Here is an 18275-nt window from a genome sequence, read left to right as displayed (position 1 = left end):
AATAAAATAATAATATAAAATAAAAGTGTGTGAGTCTATACTGATATAAATAAATACTTGAATAAATTAAATGAATAGAGGAGATGAACCAACTCTTCCTTACAGAAGATTCCAATTAATAACTATAGAAGGCATAGGAAAACAGAAAACTACCATTAGAACACCAGAGTAATAAATGCTGTAGGCAAGATCCACAAATGAATACTAAAATTACTGAGTGAAATTTAAGAAGAAACAAGATATTTGCATAGTCTCAAGTCTTTACTGCTTCCAGCAAAAAAAAAAAAAAGAGATGTTGACCATGCATTGTGATGACACAGTATTTAGCATTGTATTGTGTATAAATTACAAAGGCAAAAATAGTAACTATACAGCACAGAAACCTGGCACATACCACATTAACCAAGTGATCAAGATTAACACCATCATATTATTTGTATGTGACAGCTGGAGCTGTGGCTGCCATCTTGAGACCATAAGGTAGCCAAAGTAAGAATCAGTCAGAAGAAGTGGGAAGAACCTGGTTCCCCAATGACATTAATTGAATGGATAAATTAATTAGTCTTAGAACTTCCTTGCCAACTGACTTTTTGTTATATGGGATAATAAACACCTTTTTGTTCTAAAAAAATTAATATCATCAGTACCTCGATATGATAGATTGAGACATCACTTCTGTGGTATTTTTTTCAATAATGAATAGCCTCAATCGAAGCATAATATCAGACAAATAGAAGATATCAGACAAATGAAAGTGAGAGACATTCTACAGAATAACCGACCAGAACTTGTCAAAAGTCTCAAGGTCATGAAAAACAAAGGAATATTGAGTAACTGTCACAGATTGAAATAAAAGAGACATGGCAACTAAATATATGCCATCCTGATTGAATTCTGGAATAGTAAAAGGACAATAGTAGAAAAACTAGTGAAATCCGAGTGAAGTATGGTTTAGTTAGTAGTATTGTACTAATGTCAGTTTCTTAGTTTGGATGATTGTACTATGGTCATGTAAGACATTATCTTTAGAAAAAGCTGGGTGAAGCATCTATAAGAACTCTTGTACTATTTTTGCAACTCTTTATAATACTAATATTATCTTTTTTAAGTTTAAAAAATAATAATAATCAGGAGGTCAAATTGGACATTCTAGCAGAATACAAATTGTAGATCATAGCAAGAATACATTGAATGTTCCAGAGCCCACGCCAAGATAATATTTCTAAGGAACCTATTTCCAAACAACCCAGCCATAGTCACCCAAATGTCCACTGACCAATAAAATAGAGTCCACCTTGGAATACATCGCTGCATTCTAATCATAAGATAAACATTGGTCAAATCCCACTTGAGAAACATTCTACAAATATCTGACCAATTCTTCTCAAAATTACTACAGTCACTGTGATGTTTAGTTTTCTGAGTCAATTTGGCTAGGCTATAGTAGCAAATTACTTAATCGAACACTAATCTAGGTGTTGCTATGAAGGTATTTTGTAGTGGTTAATATTTACAAAGAGTTGACTCTACTTAAATAAGTTTCCCAGCATTAAGAATAAGATTATAAAGATTATAAAAGAGATTTAAATGTGGGCAGAGCCTTATCCAATCTGTTGAAGGCCTTGCAAGCAAAAACTGAAGTTTCCCCTAAAGAAATTATGCTTTGAGACTGCAACATCACCTCCTGCCTGAGTAAAATCTCCTATTCTGTTTCTCTTCAGAACTCTGACTCACACAGTGATCAAAAACAAAAAACGTCTGAGAAACCATTACATCCAAGAGAAGCCCAAGGAGAAATGACAACTAAATATGTGACATTCTCAATAGGATCTTAGAACAGAAAAAAGACATTAGGTACAACTAAAGGAATCTGAAAAGAATATGGACTTTAACTAATAATAATGTATCAATGTTGTTTATTAATGGAAACAAATGTACCATAGTAATTTAAGATGTTAATATTAAGGGAAACTGGGTGTCAGATATATGAAAACTCTCTGTACAATCTTTGCAATTATTCTATAAATCTAAAACTATCTGAAAATGAAATATTTATTTTGATAAATATATATGAAGTTCATGCCTTCCAAAAAACAAAATGAAATTTGCATTCAGATATACCTTCCATAGTGCTATAGTTATCAGTTATCATGCATTCCACAAAAATTAATAAATACATAATATATGGATACCTATTAATATAATAAAAAAATTATGGGTTATAATAATATTTAGACCTATTTAGGAGACCTTTGAATCTAAGTTACAAGAAAAATCATTTTGGGGTTTAGGACTCAAAGAATCTTTTAATTAGACGTCTCTGAGTTCTGTTCCTAGAGAAGAACCTTTTTTTTTTTTATGTATACTCTTGCAAAGACTCATGATTTTGGCTTTTGCCTGTCACAGGATGTGTGATCAAATGCATCTGAAGGATCTTGTAATTTTGGATCAGGTGAAAGAAAGGCAGAGATTTCAAGCCAATGGAAGCAGTGAGAGCAGGAACTCCCTGGAAGCTATTGTTAAATAAAGCTCTAAAAACGAAGCTGAAACTAACCTCTAGGTATGGTCTCTGCCCATTTAAGGAGCCCAAAGAAAGAATGAGATGAAGCAGATCAGGGTTCTGAGCGCCACCAGAAAATTTATTAGAGTTACACTGACACTTTAATTATAATTTGGCATCTTCTTATCCTTTCCTTGGGATGGTAAATGATACATTTATAACTGGTTGATAGCTTTATCTTTAAGGCCCTCGAAGATAAGAATAGGAAGAATGTTAGCTTTTCATTATCTGATATATTAATAACAATAGTTATAATAGAGAAATGATAATATTTATAGCCTGAATAATAATTTTTAAATTTAGATGGAGTCTGAGATTATCTAGTTCTATGCTCATATTTTGAAGGTTAAAATAAGTGATTTACCCACGTAAACAAGTAAAAGACAGAAGTAACAGCAAAACCCAGGCCTCCAACTTTTTGTCTGGTACTTTTTTATTACATTCTGCTATCTGTCAATTTAAACTCTAGTTCAGCACTGTACAATAGAAATACAATGCAAGCCACATGTGTATTTTTTAAATTTTCTAATAACTTCATTTTAAAAAGTAAAAAGAAGTAGGTAACATTAATTTTAATAATATATTTTATTTAACTCAGTGTATCTAAAATATTATAATTTTACCATTAAATCCACACAAGGGAACTCCTCGAACACTTGGTGCAAGTGATCAGGAAGATTGCACCACTGGACCCTACTGGGCACCTATTTCATAAGGCCACCTGGCCAAGACTGAAAGATGTAGCAGATCTACGTAATACATAGAAACAAACACAGAGAGGCAGCCAAAATGAGGAAACAAAGAAACATGCCTCAAATGAAAGAACATTCAGGAGAAATCTCCACAAAAAGAACTAAACAAAATGGAGGCAAACAACCTACCAGATACAGAGTTCAAGCACCGGTTGTAAGAATGCTGATGAACTTAGTGAGAACTTCAACAAAGGATAGTAAGCATAAAAAAAGGGCATAGAAATTATTAAAAAGTCAGAAGTGAAGAATACAAAAACTAAAATGAAGAATACTCTAGAAGAAATCAACAGCAGATTAGATAAAGCAGAGAACCGAATCAGTGAATTGGAAGACAAGATAATAGGAAACATCCAATCAGCAAAAAAATAATTAATTAATTAATTAATTTTTTAAAATGAAGATAGTTTAAGAAATCTCTGGGACAACATCAAGCATAACAGCATTCACATCATGGGAGTACCAGAAGAAGAGAGAGAGCAAGCGATTGAGAACATATTTGAAGAAATAATGAATGAAAACTTCCCTAACCTGGTGAAGGAAATAGATATACAACCCCAGGAAGCTCAGAGAGTCTCAAACAAGATGAGCCCAAACACCAAGACACATCGTAATTAAAATGCCAAAGGTTAAAGACAAAGAGAGAATCTGAAAAGCAGCAAGAGAAAAGCAGTTAGTTACCTACAAGGGAGCTCCCATAAGACTGTTAGTTGATTTCTCAACAGAAACTTTGCAGGCTGAAAGGAATTGGCAGGAAATATTCAAAGTGATGAAAAGCAAGGACCTACAACCAAAATTACTCTACATAGCAAAGTTATCATTCAGAATCAAAGGACAGATAAAGATCTTCCCAGACAAGAAAAAGATAAATAGGAGTTCATCATCAACAAACCAGTATTACAGGAAATGTTAGAGGGAATTCTTCAAGAAGAAAAAATATGTATCAAAAATATGAATAAAGAATGGTAATAATTTTTTAACAAGTACTTCAAATAAAAAAGAATCAAGCGCTCTAATCAAGAGATAGGGTGGCTGAATAATAACAAAACAAGACTCTTACATATGCTGTCTCCAAGAGACAAACTTCAGATGAAAGACATACGCACAGACTAAAGTAAAGGGCTGGAAAAAGATATTGCGTGATGAACCTAGAAGGTATTATGCTGAATAGAATAAGTCATATAGAGAAAGCCATAAGATTTCATGCACATATGGAATCTAAAGAACAAAATAAACAACAACAACAAAAATGAAAACAAATTTATAAATACAGAGACTATTTTGAGAGTTACCAGATGGGAGGGTAGTTTAAGGGTCAGTGAAAAAGGGCAAAGGGTAGTTATAAAATAGTCATGGATATATAAAGTATAGCATAAGGAATATAGTCAATAATATTGTAATTAATATGTATGGGGCAGAGGGGTACTAGATTTATTGGAGTGATCACTTTCTGAGTTATATAGAGCTCTAATTGTTATACTATATACCTGAAACTAATATATTGTGTCAATTATAATTGAAAAATAAAAACATTATTTAAAAAATCCAATTAATAATTGAACAGAGGATGTGAGTAGACATTTTTCCAAAGAAGACACGCAAATGGCCAATAGATTTAAGAAAAGATGCTCAACATCATTAATTATTAGGGAAATGCAAATTAAAACTACAATGTGGTATCATCACCTCACACCTGTCAGAATGGCTATCATCAATAAATCAACAAACAACAAGCGTTGGCGAGGATGTGGAGAAAAGGGAACCCTTGTGCACTGTTGGTAAGATTGCAAATTGACACAGCCAGTATGGAAAATAGTTTGGAGGCACCTCAAAAAATTAAAAATAGAACTACCTTATGACTCAGCAATTTCACGTCAATATTCTAAGAAATCCAAAACACTAATTCAAAATGATAAATGCACCCCTATGTTCATTGCAGTGCTATTCACAATAGCCAAGATATGGAAACAACCTAAGTGCCCATCAAAAGATAATTGGATGAAAAAGAAGTGGTACATCTGTACAATAAAATATTACTTGGTCATAAAAAAAAGAATGAATTCTTACTATTTGTGACAATATGGATGGACCTAGAAGGTACCATGCTAAGTGAAATAAGTCTGACAAAGAAAGACAAATATCACATGAACTCACTTATACGTGGAGTCTAAAGAACAAAATAAAACAAACAAAACAGAAACAGACTCATAGATACAATGAACAAACTAATGGTTGCCATATTGGTGGTGAGGAGAATTGAGGGGCTAGGCAAAAAAGGTGAAGGGATTAAGAAGTACAAATTGGTAGTTATAAAACAGTCACAGGGATATAAAGTAAAGCATAGGCAATGTAGTCAACAATACTGTCATATTATGTATAGTATCAGATGGAGGGATCGCTTTAAAAATTTCATAAATGTCTAACTATTATGCTGTACACCTGAAACTAATATAAAATAATATTGAATGTTAACTGTAATTGGAAAATAAAATTAATTTTAAAATAAAATAAAATAATTAGTGAAATATTTTAAATTCTTTTTTGTATTGTCTTTAAAATCCAGTGTGTCTTTTGTATCTAACAACATTTATCAATTCAGATGAGTCACATTTCAATGCTCAATAGCTTCATGTGGTTAGTGGCTGTTGTACAAGTCTAGTTAAATAATGCATTGATGAGTGCATCAGAGATTTGGGTCTGAGTGCAAGCCCTTCATCTGACCAATTTAGAAAGATAACTATGTTTTCTTTTTCATTCATGCTTCTTAAATAGACTTCTCTTCTTATCAAAATAAGAAGTCAGTTGGCAAAAGTCAGTTAGGAACTTGGCATTGGCAGTTATTGTCCAACACATCTTTAGACTGACTTCTTCAAAGCACTGGTGGAACAAACAAAAACCAACCCTAAGCTGAAGGACTCAAATATCCAATGTGTAATTACAGGTTTTTGGCACAAGCAAATAGTAAGATCTCCCAGTGTTTCTGAAATTACATTGTATATATCAGGCATCAGCACGCTACAGCCTAGGAGCTAAATCCAGCCCACTACGTTTTCGTTCAACTCACATTTTTTAATAATTGGGAGAAAGATCAGAGAATAATATTTCACGACAAGTGAAAATTACATGAAATTCAAATGTTAGTATTTATAGTTTTATTGGAACACACTCAGGCTCATTCATTTGCATATTATCTACGGCTACTTTCAGCTACAGTTGCAAAGCTGAGCATTTGCAGTAGATACTGTATGACCCACAGAGCCTAAACTACTTATTACCTGTCCCCTTACAGAAAAAGTATCCTAAACCCTGGTATAGGTGATTGTCCATATCGCCTCCCTATACATATATAATTGTGCATCTAAAACACTTTACTTAGAGCTACAAAACAGATCTGTGTTAGTCACAGAATCATAATTTCATGCCTATTTTGCAGGATTTGAGGAAATGTGTTAATTAAATAAATTATGTAAAAATCTGAATATTCCATTAAAGATTCCCACAATAACCAGACTACCTTTACATTATTTATAGAAGGATGTGTTTACATAAAAATTACAACAGTCTTCATACTTGTCAGCCAAACTAGTATCAAAGATTATAATAGATGACGCTGCTTGGGTCTCCCTCTCTTCCTTCCTTCCCCCCGCCCCCATCTTCTTCTCTCCTTCTCTTATTCCCTCTTTTTCTTCCTTTCTTTCCAATCTAGCTTCCCCACTGCTCAAAGAGGGGAATGACCACTTTCACCTGATAAAGATGTATGTCTCTGAGGATTCAGAGATCTTATTTTGCACAGCCTGTAAGAATTGGAAGAATTCTTGATAGGAAATAAAATGCTGATGAAGTGGTTTAACAAGTCACTGAGTAACATTTTCTCACAGTGTCAACTTTTTTCAACTTAATCCTAAGCATAGGCTAAATGACTAATTTGAGAACAATATGTATAGAATCATTATCATATGTGTTCACAGGGCAAATGTTATACCAGATGATTATGTAAATAGATCTGGTAGGCATGTGATGAATATATATATTAATAATAAAATAATTAACATTTATGGAACACCTGCTATGTGGCAGGAACCATGCTAAGTGCTTCATGTATATTACCTCATTTGACCTTCACAAACATTCTATAAGGTAGATACTGCTGTTTTCTCTGTGTAACAGATGTAGTTAAAGCTTAAAGATGTTAACCTGCCTGTGGGCACACAAGTGATAGGTAGCTGAGCCAGGATTCTGAGCTAGGTTTGTCCTTGTCATGAGATAACCTTATTGAGTGTATGAATGTGCGTTTCTCTCCCCACCCCCTGCCCGCCACATATGTATTTTCATGTTGTATACTTGTCTCTCAGATGTATACAACCTAGAGCAGGGATCCGCAGCCCCCAGGCTGTGGACCAGTACTTGTCTGTAGCCTGTTAGGAACTGAGCTGCACAGCAGCAGGTGAGCGGCAGGGGAGCAAACAAAATTTCATTTGTATTTGCAGCCACTCCCCAGCACTTGCATCATCATCTCAGATCATCGGGCATTAGATTCTCAAAGGAACACCCATTTCTGGTGCCAAAAAGGTTAGGGACTGCTGACCTAGAGCATCTCCGGCATACCAGGGACTTGAATGAGGTAAGGGGCAGCTGAGAGTGAGAGTTTTGGATTGTTATAACAGGAGTGCAGAAGAAAGGGAGAGAAAGAGAGAAAGAGAGAGAGAGAGTTAATTTTCAGCTTCTGATATCCAAAATCAGATTTTCAATTCCTTAGCAAGACCATAGGCTTAAAAGCAAGGAGTTTTCAAGATTCTTATCACCTCTTTTACCAACCATATCAAGAACCATGCGTAGAAGACTTAATCACAGACTTTCATAAAAGAAAGTTCTAGGTAATAAAGAAAAGCTTCCTCTTTCTCCTTTCAATGGCCTATGGAGAGAACACCAGTAAGAGAGGCAGGGAGAAGTATAAGAAGTATGTGTCTCAATCTGCTCTCTCTGCGCCAATGCCCTTGAGAGAATAGTAGATAAGATGAAGGGAAAGCCTAAATTCGAGAGGTTTCTGCTCTGTTTTCTGCTGAAGATTCTGGGAAGGAACCACTTCATGAACTACCCTACACTAACATGGAGATGGCCATGTTGAAGTAAGTTCAGAATGCAGCATTGTTACGCAGGGAGAGGTTCTTGCTTTAGTTCCCCTAAGGATATTAGTTCCTACATGGGATATTTGGGGTTGGGGACGTCAGGGGTGTGTGATATGGACATGAGTTTAAAGTCTGAGCAATTTGGCAACAGTTTTCATGTTCAAAGTGTCCTTGGGCCTCATGAAGATCAAGGAAGGGTGGAGATGTTAGTAAGAAGAAGGCAGCCCAACAAGCCAAGAGGGAAGGCTCCTCCCCCATGTCAGCTGCAGACACCGACAGAATACCCAGGGACTGGTCCACTTACCGTTAGCAGTCGCCAGTCCAGGATGTGGCTTCGAGGGTCTCACAGTCCTCCACCAATAGGCGCTTACATCATGCCCCTCCTCACTCAGTCTCCCTAAACACAGCACCATCTGGAAGAGGAGGATGAGAAATTCAACATACCGAGCATTGTCACCAAAGAAACAGAATATTTAAGTCTAAAGAGATTATTTAAATTGTTGACTTGAATTAAATTATTAAATTAGACTAAAATATAATTTTCCCCTACTAACAAATACCATGGAAGGTTATAAGGATATCACATAGGTTATAGGAAAAAATCTTCATTTTTCTCAGTTACAATCTAAAGAAAGTATGAGTAAATCTGTGGGGTCCCAGAGCCTGTACTCTAAGCCTTTGCATTTTACTGTAGCCATATGCTAATGATAAAGCTTTTGTCAAAATCTTAAGAAAGTGAAATATTTTAACATTCCTCAAGCTTATTTCTGAGGCAAAGTGGTGGCAGAGAGTATATCATGTTATAATAAAAACAATACTTTTTTCGTTGAGTGGCTGTGAGAATTAAGTGACTGCTTAGAATAGAGCCTGAAAAAAGAGCTATGTGTTTATTATCATCATTATCATTATCATTGCTTTCTATGGTAACCATAATAGATATTATTGGCTTACTCCTTGGCATCTATATGTCCCTTCTCCTGCTAGGTGACAGATATACAGTTTAAGTAGGATTGAACCTACCCCCAGTTTTGGTCCTGATTGAATCCATCAGAGTAATCCAGCCCTATGCCACAGTGGTTGGTACAAGACTGGGCAGAGATCCCAAGCTGGTTTAACCAGAGTGAAAGCTGTCTTGATGCTTCTATTTGCTGTTTTTAGAGGAAAGCTCTCTTTTCTTTTGGTACAATGAGTGATTTTTTCCCCATTTTAATAATTTTTTTAATTACAGTTGGCATCAGATATTATACTAGTTTGAGGTGTACAACATAGTGATTAGACATTATATAACTTACAAAGTGATCGCTCTGATAAATCTAGTATCCATCTGACGTCATACATAATTATTACAGTATTATTGACTATATTTCTTACACTATATTTTACATCCCTGTGACTGTTTTGTAACTACCAATTTATACTTCTTAATTTCTTCTCCTTTTTCACCAACCCCCTGAATGTCCCATCTGCCAACCCTCAGAATGTTCTCTGTATCTATGAGTTTGTTTGTTTTGTTTGTTTATATTGTTCTTTAGATTCCACATGTAAGTGAAATCACATGGGACTTGTCTTTCTCTGTCTGAGTTCCTCCACTCAACACAATACCCTCTAGGTCCATCCATGTTGTTTCAGATGGCAAAATTTTATTCTTTTTTATGGCTGAGTAATATCCCATTGTACATATGTACCACCTCTTCTTTATCCATTCTTCCACTATTGGACACCCAGTTTGTCCTCACAGCTTAGCTATTATAATAATGCTGCAATGAACATATGGATTCACATGTCCTTTCAAAGTAGCGTTTTGGGTTTCTTTGAATAAATACCCAGAAATGAGATTAGTGGGTCTTTCTTTGTCTCCTGTTATAGTCTTTATTTTAGTCTGTGTTGTCTGATATAAGTATTGCTACCCTAGCTTTTTTTTAATTTCAATTTTCATGAAATATGTTTTTCCATCTCTTTACTTTCAGTTTGTGTGTGTCTTTGGATCTGAAGTGAGTCTCTTGTAGGCGGCATATGTAAGGGTCTTGTTTTCTTATCCATTCAGCCACTCTATCTTTTGATGGGAGCATTTAATCCATTTACATTTAAAATAATTGTTGATAGACATGTAATTATTGCCATTTTATTATTCAATCTGTTGTGATAACATATCATCTAACCTCTGAGAGAGAATGAGAGTGGAAAAAGCCAATAACATCTAAATATTTGTATTAGTTTCCTATCATTGCTATAACAAATTACCACAAACTTAGTGGCTTAAAACAACACAAAATTTATCTTACATTTTTCAGAAATCCAAAATCAGGCTGGCTAGGCTAAAATCAAGGTATCAGTAGAAATGATTCCTTCCTGATGCTTTACTAGAGAATCTATTTCCTTGCCTTTGTCAACTTCTAGATGCTGTCCACATTCCTAGGGTTGTAGTCCCCTCCTCCATCTTCAAAGCCAGCAATGCAGTGTCATCATAGCCTCTTCTCTGACTTTGTTCTCTTTTTTTGCCCCTCTTATAAAGACCCTATGATTACATTGATCCCACACAGATAATCCAAAGTAATATTCCCTTCTCAAAACCCTTAACTTAATCACATCTTCAAACTCCCTTTTGCCATATAAAATAACATATTCACCAGTTCCAAGAATTAAAATGTGGGCATCTTTGGTGGACCATTATTGAATCTGTAATAGTTTTATTATAAACATAGACTTGACCTCAGGGATCCACTAAAAGGATCTTAGGGACCCCAGAGGTCCTAGTTGGTTGCTCTATAGAGATCTAAAATAATAGTGATTTAAACAAAATAAGAGTATTTTTTCCCATATTAAAGTTAAGGCATCAGAAGTTCAAGGCTATTATGGTAGTTCCACAGTGTCAGGGACCCAGAATCCTTTTTTCTCGTTCTGCCTTAATCTGTAGGATTCAAGATGATTTTGTCTTCAAAAGTGTTACCTTCACCTGTGTGATTCAGGGTGACTCATTACCATATCCAAAATTTATTCAATAAGAAGGAGGAAAAGATGGAAGGAGTGTACACCCTGTCTTTCTAAGAACAAGACTCAGAAATTGCATATGTGCCTTCTGCTCATATCCTTTTGGCCAGCTCTTATCATGTGGTCACATCGAGCTGAAAGGAGGCTTGTAAAGGTAGACTTTAACTGGGCCATCATGGATCCAGCTAAAAATTTTACTGGAATCGAGTAGTCTTTACCTCAGTTCTCATGAGAAAAATCTAGCCTGACAATGGAGATTACTGAGACCAACTGAGCCAAGAAATTCTAAAAGAAATGAAGCCAGACCAAATCTTACCTGAAGCTATTAATTTTCTTTTATATTAAAATCTATTTGATTTGGGATTTCAGTTCCTTGCAGCCAAAAGCTATCTCCTTCAGTAACTATAAAGTATTTTCCCAATCCAAAAGTGTGAATACTGGGTTTTACAAGTTCATGGGCACTACAGGGAATGATTTAAAATTGGAGCCATGGCAAAACATTTTGGGGGAAAATGGTCACTAGTTTTAATACTGATGTTAGTGTTAATACTAGCTCCTGCTTTATTGAAAATTCAGTCATAAAAATTTCTTTCAAGAAGCCTTGAACACTATAGATTAATGAGTCTAATTTCTTTACCTGGACAAACTGTAAGACTATCATAGAAGATGGTATCATTCAACACAACACTAAAGATACCTTGTTAGGGCCAGTACAGGGTATTCATGGCATCAGAAACCTTTGCTTCTTCCATCTTGTTCTACTTTCCTAGAGTCATTGCCTGTATCCACATGATCCAAAATACCTCGCCATCACATTTGAAGTCTCCTCAGCCAAAAAAAAAAAATGAAAGGAAAATCATTCCCTGGTCCTCTACGGGGCATAAATTTTTCTCCAGGAAAATTATCTATCACTAATCCCTTAGATTTTACTTAAAAAAAAAAAATAAGAAAAAATTTTAGATAAGGGTGATCGTTTACATAATTTATTTTGAATTTTAAAACAATGTTTTATTCCTAAAGCTATAAAATTTTTAAAAATTGAATATTCATAGGATTTGGGAAAATGTTGAGGTGGAGGCATATTTTAGGTGGCCAATCGATATTGAATAGATAGATGTTAAGAGAAAAATCCCAGTAAACTGGTTAGAAAATTATATCAAAAAAGTGAGATGCTGATTTCTGTTATATGAACCGGGGATCTTGCAGTTGGTACCTTGAAACTCACAATAGATAGGAGAATGTCCAATTCACGTTCCTGTACATCAAATTTTTCCTTTTACAGACACAGGAAAAAAAATGTTCAAGAACTTGAGTATGAGGAAATGAGTTTAATCAAATTAAAAGGAAAGAAAGGATAAGGACCAGAAAAAACCTGCAGGCAGGAAAGGATTAACAAAGGGGTTGTAGGCATCATTGATGAGCCTAGCCTCAGTTAGTACTTCGATAGCATGTGCTGAAGAGGAACCATATAGTCAAATCTTTATCATGGTGTTACTTTGGGGAATGAAAAAACAAGCCAACGTGGGGCTCTGGGAATGTTAGAGCAGCCACCAAAGCCAGGACTTCTCTCCTCTTGCCCTCTGACATTCCTTGTTTGAAACAGGGATTTGCTGAGAGAAATAGGCATCCTGGCTGCCCTTTTATCTCCTCTCTCTCTTCCAAATCAGGACTGAGAATCTTACCAATGACAAGAAGACAGGAAACTTTAGCTAGATAAGAGCAAAGGCACTGCTGAAACTGAGAGCAAATATTAAAAATGTTCCCAGGAAAAAAGAGACAAGTCAGTGTATCTAGCGAGAAGGTAGAAAATGACATTTGTTGAGAAACACTATGTGCCAGAAATTTAAATTTCTTATGTAATTTAATCCTAAGAGACTCCTCCCCTCCAGTGTAGGGGTTATTATTCTCATTTCACATATGAGGAAATTAAAAAGTGATTAGGTGGCTTGCCAAGAATCTCACAGGAAATAAGTGATGAGGACCAGGTCAGAGGCAGCCTTACTAGAGAGGGAAGGATAAAGACAAGAGACACTGAAGAGGAAGCAGGGGGTTGATAACTCTACAAGAAAGTTAAAAATGAAAGAGTAATCAGGTTGATTCTAAACTTTCAAGCCACATTGATAGGAAAGTGATGTGGATAGTGTTGGAGAAACAGGAGATGAATTTATAAGAAAGAAAGAAAGAAAGAAAGAAAGAAAGAAAGAAAGAAAGAAAGAAAAGAAAGAGAGAGAGAGAGGAGAGAAAGAGAGAGCATATATATTGTTATATATATATATATATATATATATATATATTAAGAAAAGAGAAAGAGAGAAAGAGAGAAAGAGAGAAAGAGAGAGAGAGGGAGGGAGGAGGGAGGAGGAGGAGTGGAGTGAAGGAAGGAAGGAAGGAAGGAAGGAAGGAAGGAAGGAAGGAAGGAAGGAAGAAGAAGGAAGGGGGAGGGAGGAAAGAAGGAGAGAGAGTGGAGGGAGGAGGAAAGAGAGAAAGAGAGAGAGAAAGAGAAAGAGAGAAAGAAAGGAAGGAAGGAAGGAAGGAAGGAAGGAAGGAAGGGAGGAGGGGAGGGAGGAAGGAAGGAAAGTCAGGTTTTTCATGTTATCAATAAAAGTGTATTTTCAAAAATCAAGCAATACAATATGATATTACATGTGACCAGTTTTTCCTAATTAGTGAGATTAATTGGATTAATTCATGGAATAGTTTTGTAGGATGTTGCTGCTGTCGTTTGCAACTACAAAACATTGCTGCAGCGCAAATTCTTGTATGCAGTTTTTTTACATATTTGTGAACATGTACCTCAAAGATAAATTCTTAGAAGTGGAAAAGTTAAGGCAAGTAATATGTGTTGTTAAATTTTAACACATTTTCTTTAAATGTTGATAAATACTGCCAAATAAATAGTGTATACTAATGAACACCTACACTCAAAAGAATACGAGGGGCCCTGATTCGCCAAACTCTATTTAGAATGAATATTTTCAAACTTTTTCATCTTGCAAGACTGGCATATGAATTAATGTTATTATAATTTTAATAATAAAAGTTTTATAGTTTTAAGTTGCTGCATGATATTTTAGACATTCTGAGTTTGAGGAGCTGCAGGGTCACTTACATATAGGCAGCTAGAAGTATAAGATCTGTATTTGAATGAGTAAGGAGGAATAGAGGTGCTGACTTTGGAATCACAACCATAAAGAGAATAATGTTCTCTAAAAGAGTGAGTGTAGAGCTAGAAAAGCAGAGGAACAAAACTAAGACCTGGGAATCATTGGTGATGGCAGAAAGAAAAACCAGTTATAAGAAGACTGATAAAAGACAAGAGAATCAAGAGTATTCAAGATTATAGACAGCAAAGGAGGAGAGTCCCAGGAAAGAAGTGAAAAGTGTAACATGTTGCCAAAAGGAGCACTTTGATTTGGCAGAGAAATAAAAACGAATTAATACAGTCTTATCTAGAGGTCAGGACACTTGTGGACAACTTCTGTGTTAGAAAACTTTACTGTTTACTAGAAAATTCTACCATGATGAGGCTGGTGCGAAACCCAGCCAGCTCTTTAAACTTCCACAAAGATGAAGCTGACTCACTTCCAAAATGTTAAATAATCTTGCCAATAAAGTGAAAGGTAATTTCAAAATGACCTGTCTGGCCATCCCATCGCAATGTACTCTGCACATCCATGATTTTACTGGGAGTCTCACCTTTAAAATGAAGATTAACAATGGGTGGGAGGCCAAGAATGATGAGGACTAAAAGTTATGTTATATTTAAGCATATAAAATGCAATCTTTTATTCCAATATTACTGTAAGAAGTTTTGTCATACAACTACACATAGTAAAACAAATTGAAATAACAATAAGCAATGAGGAAAATGTAATTTATGCTTGGAATAAGGCTCATAAGCCCCAGATGACTGTTATCAAGTTTGTACAAAGCGTAATTTCTGCAAATGTTTCAACAACACCACCCACTCCCTTCCTCAACCGCCCTTCACCCCCCTACACATGTTTTAGGATAACTTCTACTCCACTAGGTCACTCTGATCCAAATTCTTCTCTTGGATTGTATTCTATAAGATTGTTTCTTCTTTTCCTTTTGTGCTCTTTCTAAATCATCTCAAGTTTGACACCAGAAAGTTTAATTTGCTTCTGAGTGGTGATTACTGGTCAGTTTTATCTTTTTTCTCCATTCCAAAATTTGAGTTTCCATCTGATGTCTGGTCTCATCTTGACACTAAGAGGGATTAACAGAGACTCATATTTAACTGAGAATTATTTTCTTTGATGAACTAGAATCCTTTTTGGGTCAGTCATTATGAAGTGCAAAAGAATAACTGCCTCATTCCCTAACTCCTCAAAGAAAAAGAAAAAGATGCTCTGTGCAGGCAAACGAACCTTTGAAAAGGCAGCCTGAGTCTATTAGAAAAAGCAGTATGATTTGAAGTCTAGATATAACAGTAAATCTAGAGAGGTGAAGTTTTGTTTTTCTCTCCATAACCAAGCGATTTTCCTCCTGTTGCATTTTCTGCCCATTTTGTGAATGATGTCTGGAGATGCACCTGCATTATGCCTAACAGTTGAAAGGTCAACTCAGAAGAAGAAAAATCAAGTTAACTATTTAAATGAGCCCACTAATTTTCACACACTAATTGACATTACTGACAAATCAAGGTAATCACAATATTAAATCTGGTAACTCTGCTCTATAATTTTCCCTATTTCTTGGTTTTTGATAATCTGATGAAAACTATGGACTATATTTCCTGAAAAATTCACATTTGCACACTCATGCTCACACATTTTTGCAGAGCTTTAACAAAATCCCTGATGTCTAAACTCAGATCCCTTGGGGTAATTAAATAGGCACTTTGTTACATTTAAATTAAATGTAATTTAATTTAATTTTAATTTTAATTAAATTAAATTTTATCTAGAGGCTCTTACTTCTAGTAGAATTCAATACAGGTGGGAAGCCATGCCCATCACTGTTATAGAATAGGGTGATACTAGGTTGCTAAATACAAAAATACCCATTTCAAACATGTTATGAGTCATGATATCACATCTGAAACAAACTCCTGAATGGAAAACTTGGTGTTTTAAGAGACCATGGACATCAAAAATCCCTAATTTTTCTTTTTCTTTTGCAAATGCTAATTTTCTTCTTAAATTAAGCAGATTTCTTCCACCATAAATGAGGAATAGAATAAAAAGGGGTTTTATCTCAACCCATATTTGTAACGGGGATCAAATTAAGATTTCAGCACAAATTTGTAACTGTTAAAGAGAGATAGATAATTTTAGTGTTTTATATTCATGTCATGCTTTAAGTCAATATGCCTATTTATTTGTTTATTCACTCAACCACTTTATTAAGGACTGGCTATGTGTCCAGCACTGTGCCAGGTGCTAGAGATAAAAGATAAATAAATAAAACACAGCCCATCTTCAGGAAGTGGGAAATGTTGAAAAACCAAGAGAAATATTTAGGTCAAGGAATCATGTCAATTCTGAGGATAAAATTTGACAAGAGAGAAGAAGATTTGTTTTTTAGGATATATATGTAAATCAATAAATTTGTTATATTAAGGCTCAGCTGTTATTAATTTTTAAAGAGTGCTTCTAAGTTATAATCATACAATGACATTAAAAATAGTTTGCTAACTTTTACCACCAAAGCTTTACTTTATGAAACTTCAGCCGCCTTTTGAAGAATATTCCTTTTTTTGCTTTTTTGAGGGAAAAAAAATATTTCTTTTTTTTTAAGAAAATAAAACAAATACTCTTATCCAATGTCTAGAACTGAAAAAGATCAATAATATCAATTATTGACAAAGATGAGGAGTAACTGGAATTTTCATGCATTGATGGTGGAAATTATAATCGGTAAAGCCATTTTTGGAAAACAATTCAGCAGTTTCATATAAAACTAAACATATTTCTATCCCATGACCCAGAATTCTAAGTTTTTACTCAACAGAAATTAAAATTTATGTTCAAAAAAGACCTATACAAGAAAGTTTATAATTGCCCAAGACTGGAAACAACCCAAATATTCATCAATAATAGATATAGAAACAAATTTTTGTATATTCATAAAATGGAATATTATTCAACAATAAAAAAGAATGGGTAACTGATACACATAATAACATAGATGAACCTCAAAAATATAAGACAGAAGCTACACACAAAATAGAATATACTATCTGTCCCATTTATTTGAAATTCTAGAATAGGCCAAACTAATTGAAAATGATAGAAATAAGAACAGAGATTGCCTCTGGGGGTTGGCTGGGATTAACTGAGAAGAGGCATGAAGGAATTTTCTGAGATGCTAAAAATGTTCTATACTTTGATGGGTGGGTGTTACGTTGTTTGGTAGGCAGAATAATGGTCCCCAAAGATATCCATGTCTTAATGCTCCAGACCTGTGAATAGATTTTATATGACAAAAGAACTCGGCAGATGTTATTAAGGGTCTCGAGATGGGGAGATTATCTGGGTGGGCTCAATCTAATTATTTGAGCCCTCAAAAGCAGAGAAACTTTGCCAGCTGTAGTCAGAGAGAGAGAATAAGGACAAAAGAAAGGACAGAGAAATGTAACATTGCTAGCTTTGAAGATGGAGGAAAGGGTTATGAGCCAAGGAATGTGGGTGGTCCTTCGAATTTGGAAAAGGCAAAGGAACAGATTCTCCTCTAGAGCCCCCAGAAACACAACCCTATCAACACCTTGATTTTAGTCCAGTGAGACCCAGGTCAAGCTTCTGACCTGCAGAAGTATAAGATAATAAATTTGTGTTTTAAGCTACGATTTGTGGTAATTTTGTTACAAGATCAATAGAAAATGAATAC

Source organism: Pteropus medius, unplaced genomic scaffold, assembly GCF_902729225.1.
Source record: "Pteropus medius unplaced genomic scaffold, Ma_sr-lr_union100, whole genome shotgun sequence".
NCBI classification, from domain to species: Eukaryota; Metazoa; Chordata; class Mammalia; order Chiroptera; family Pteropodidae; genus Pteropus; species Pteropus medius.
Note: the sequence above shows the minus strand (reverse complement) of the source record.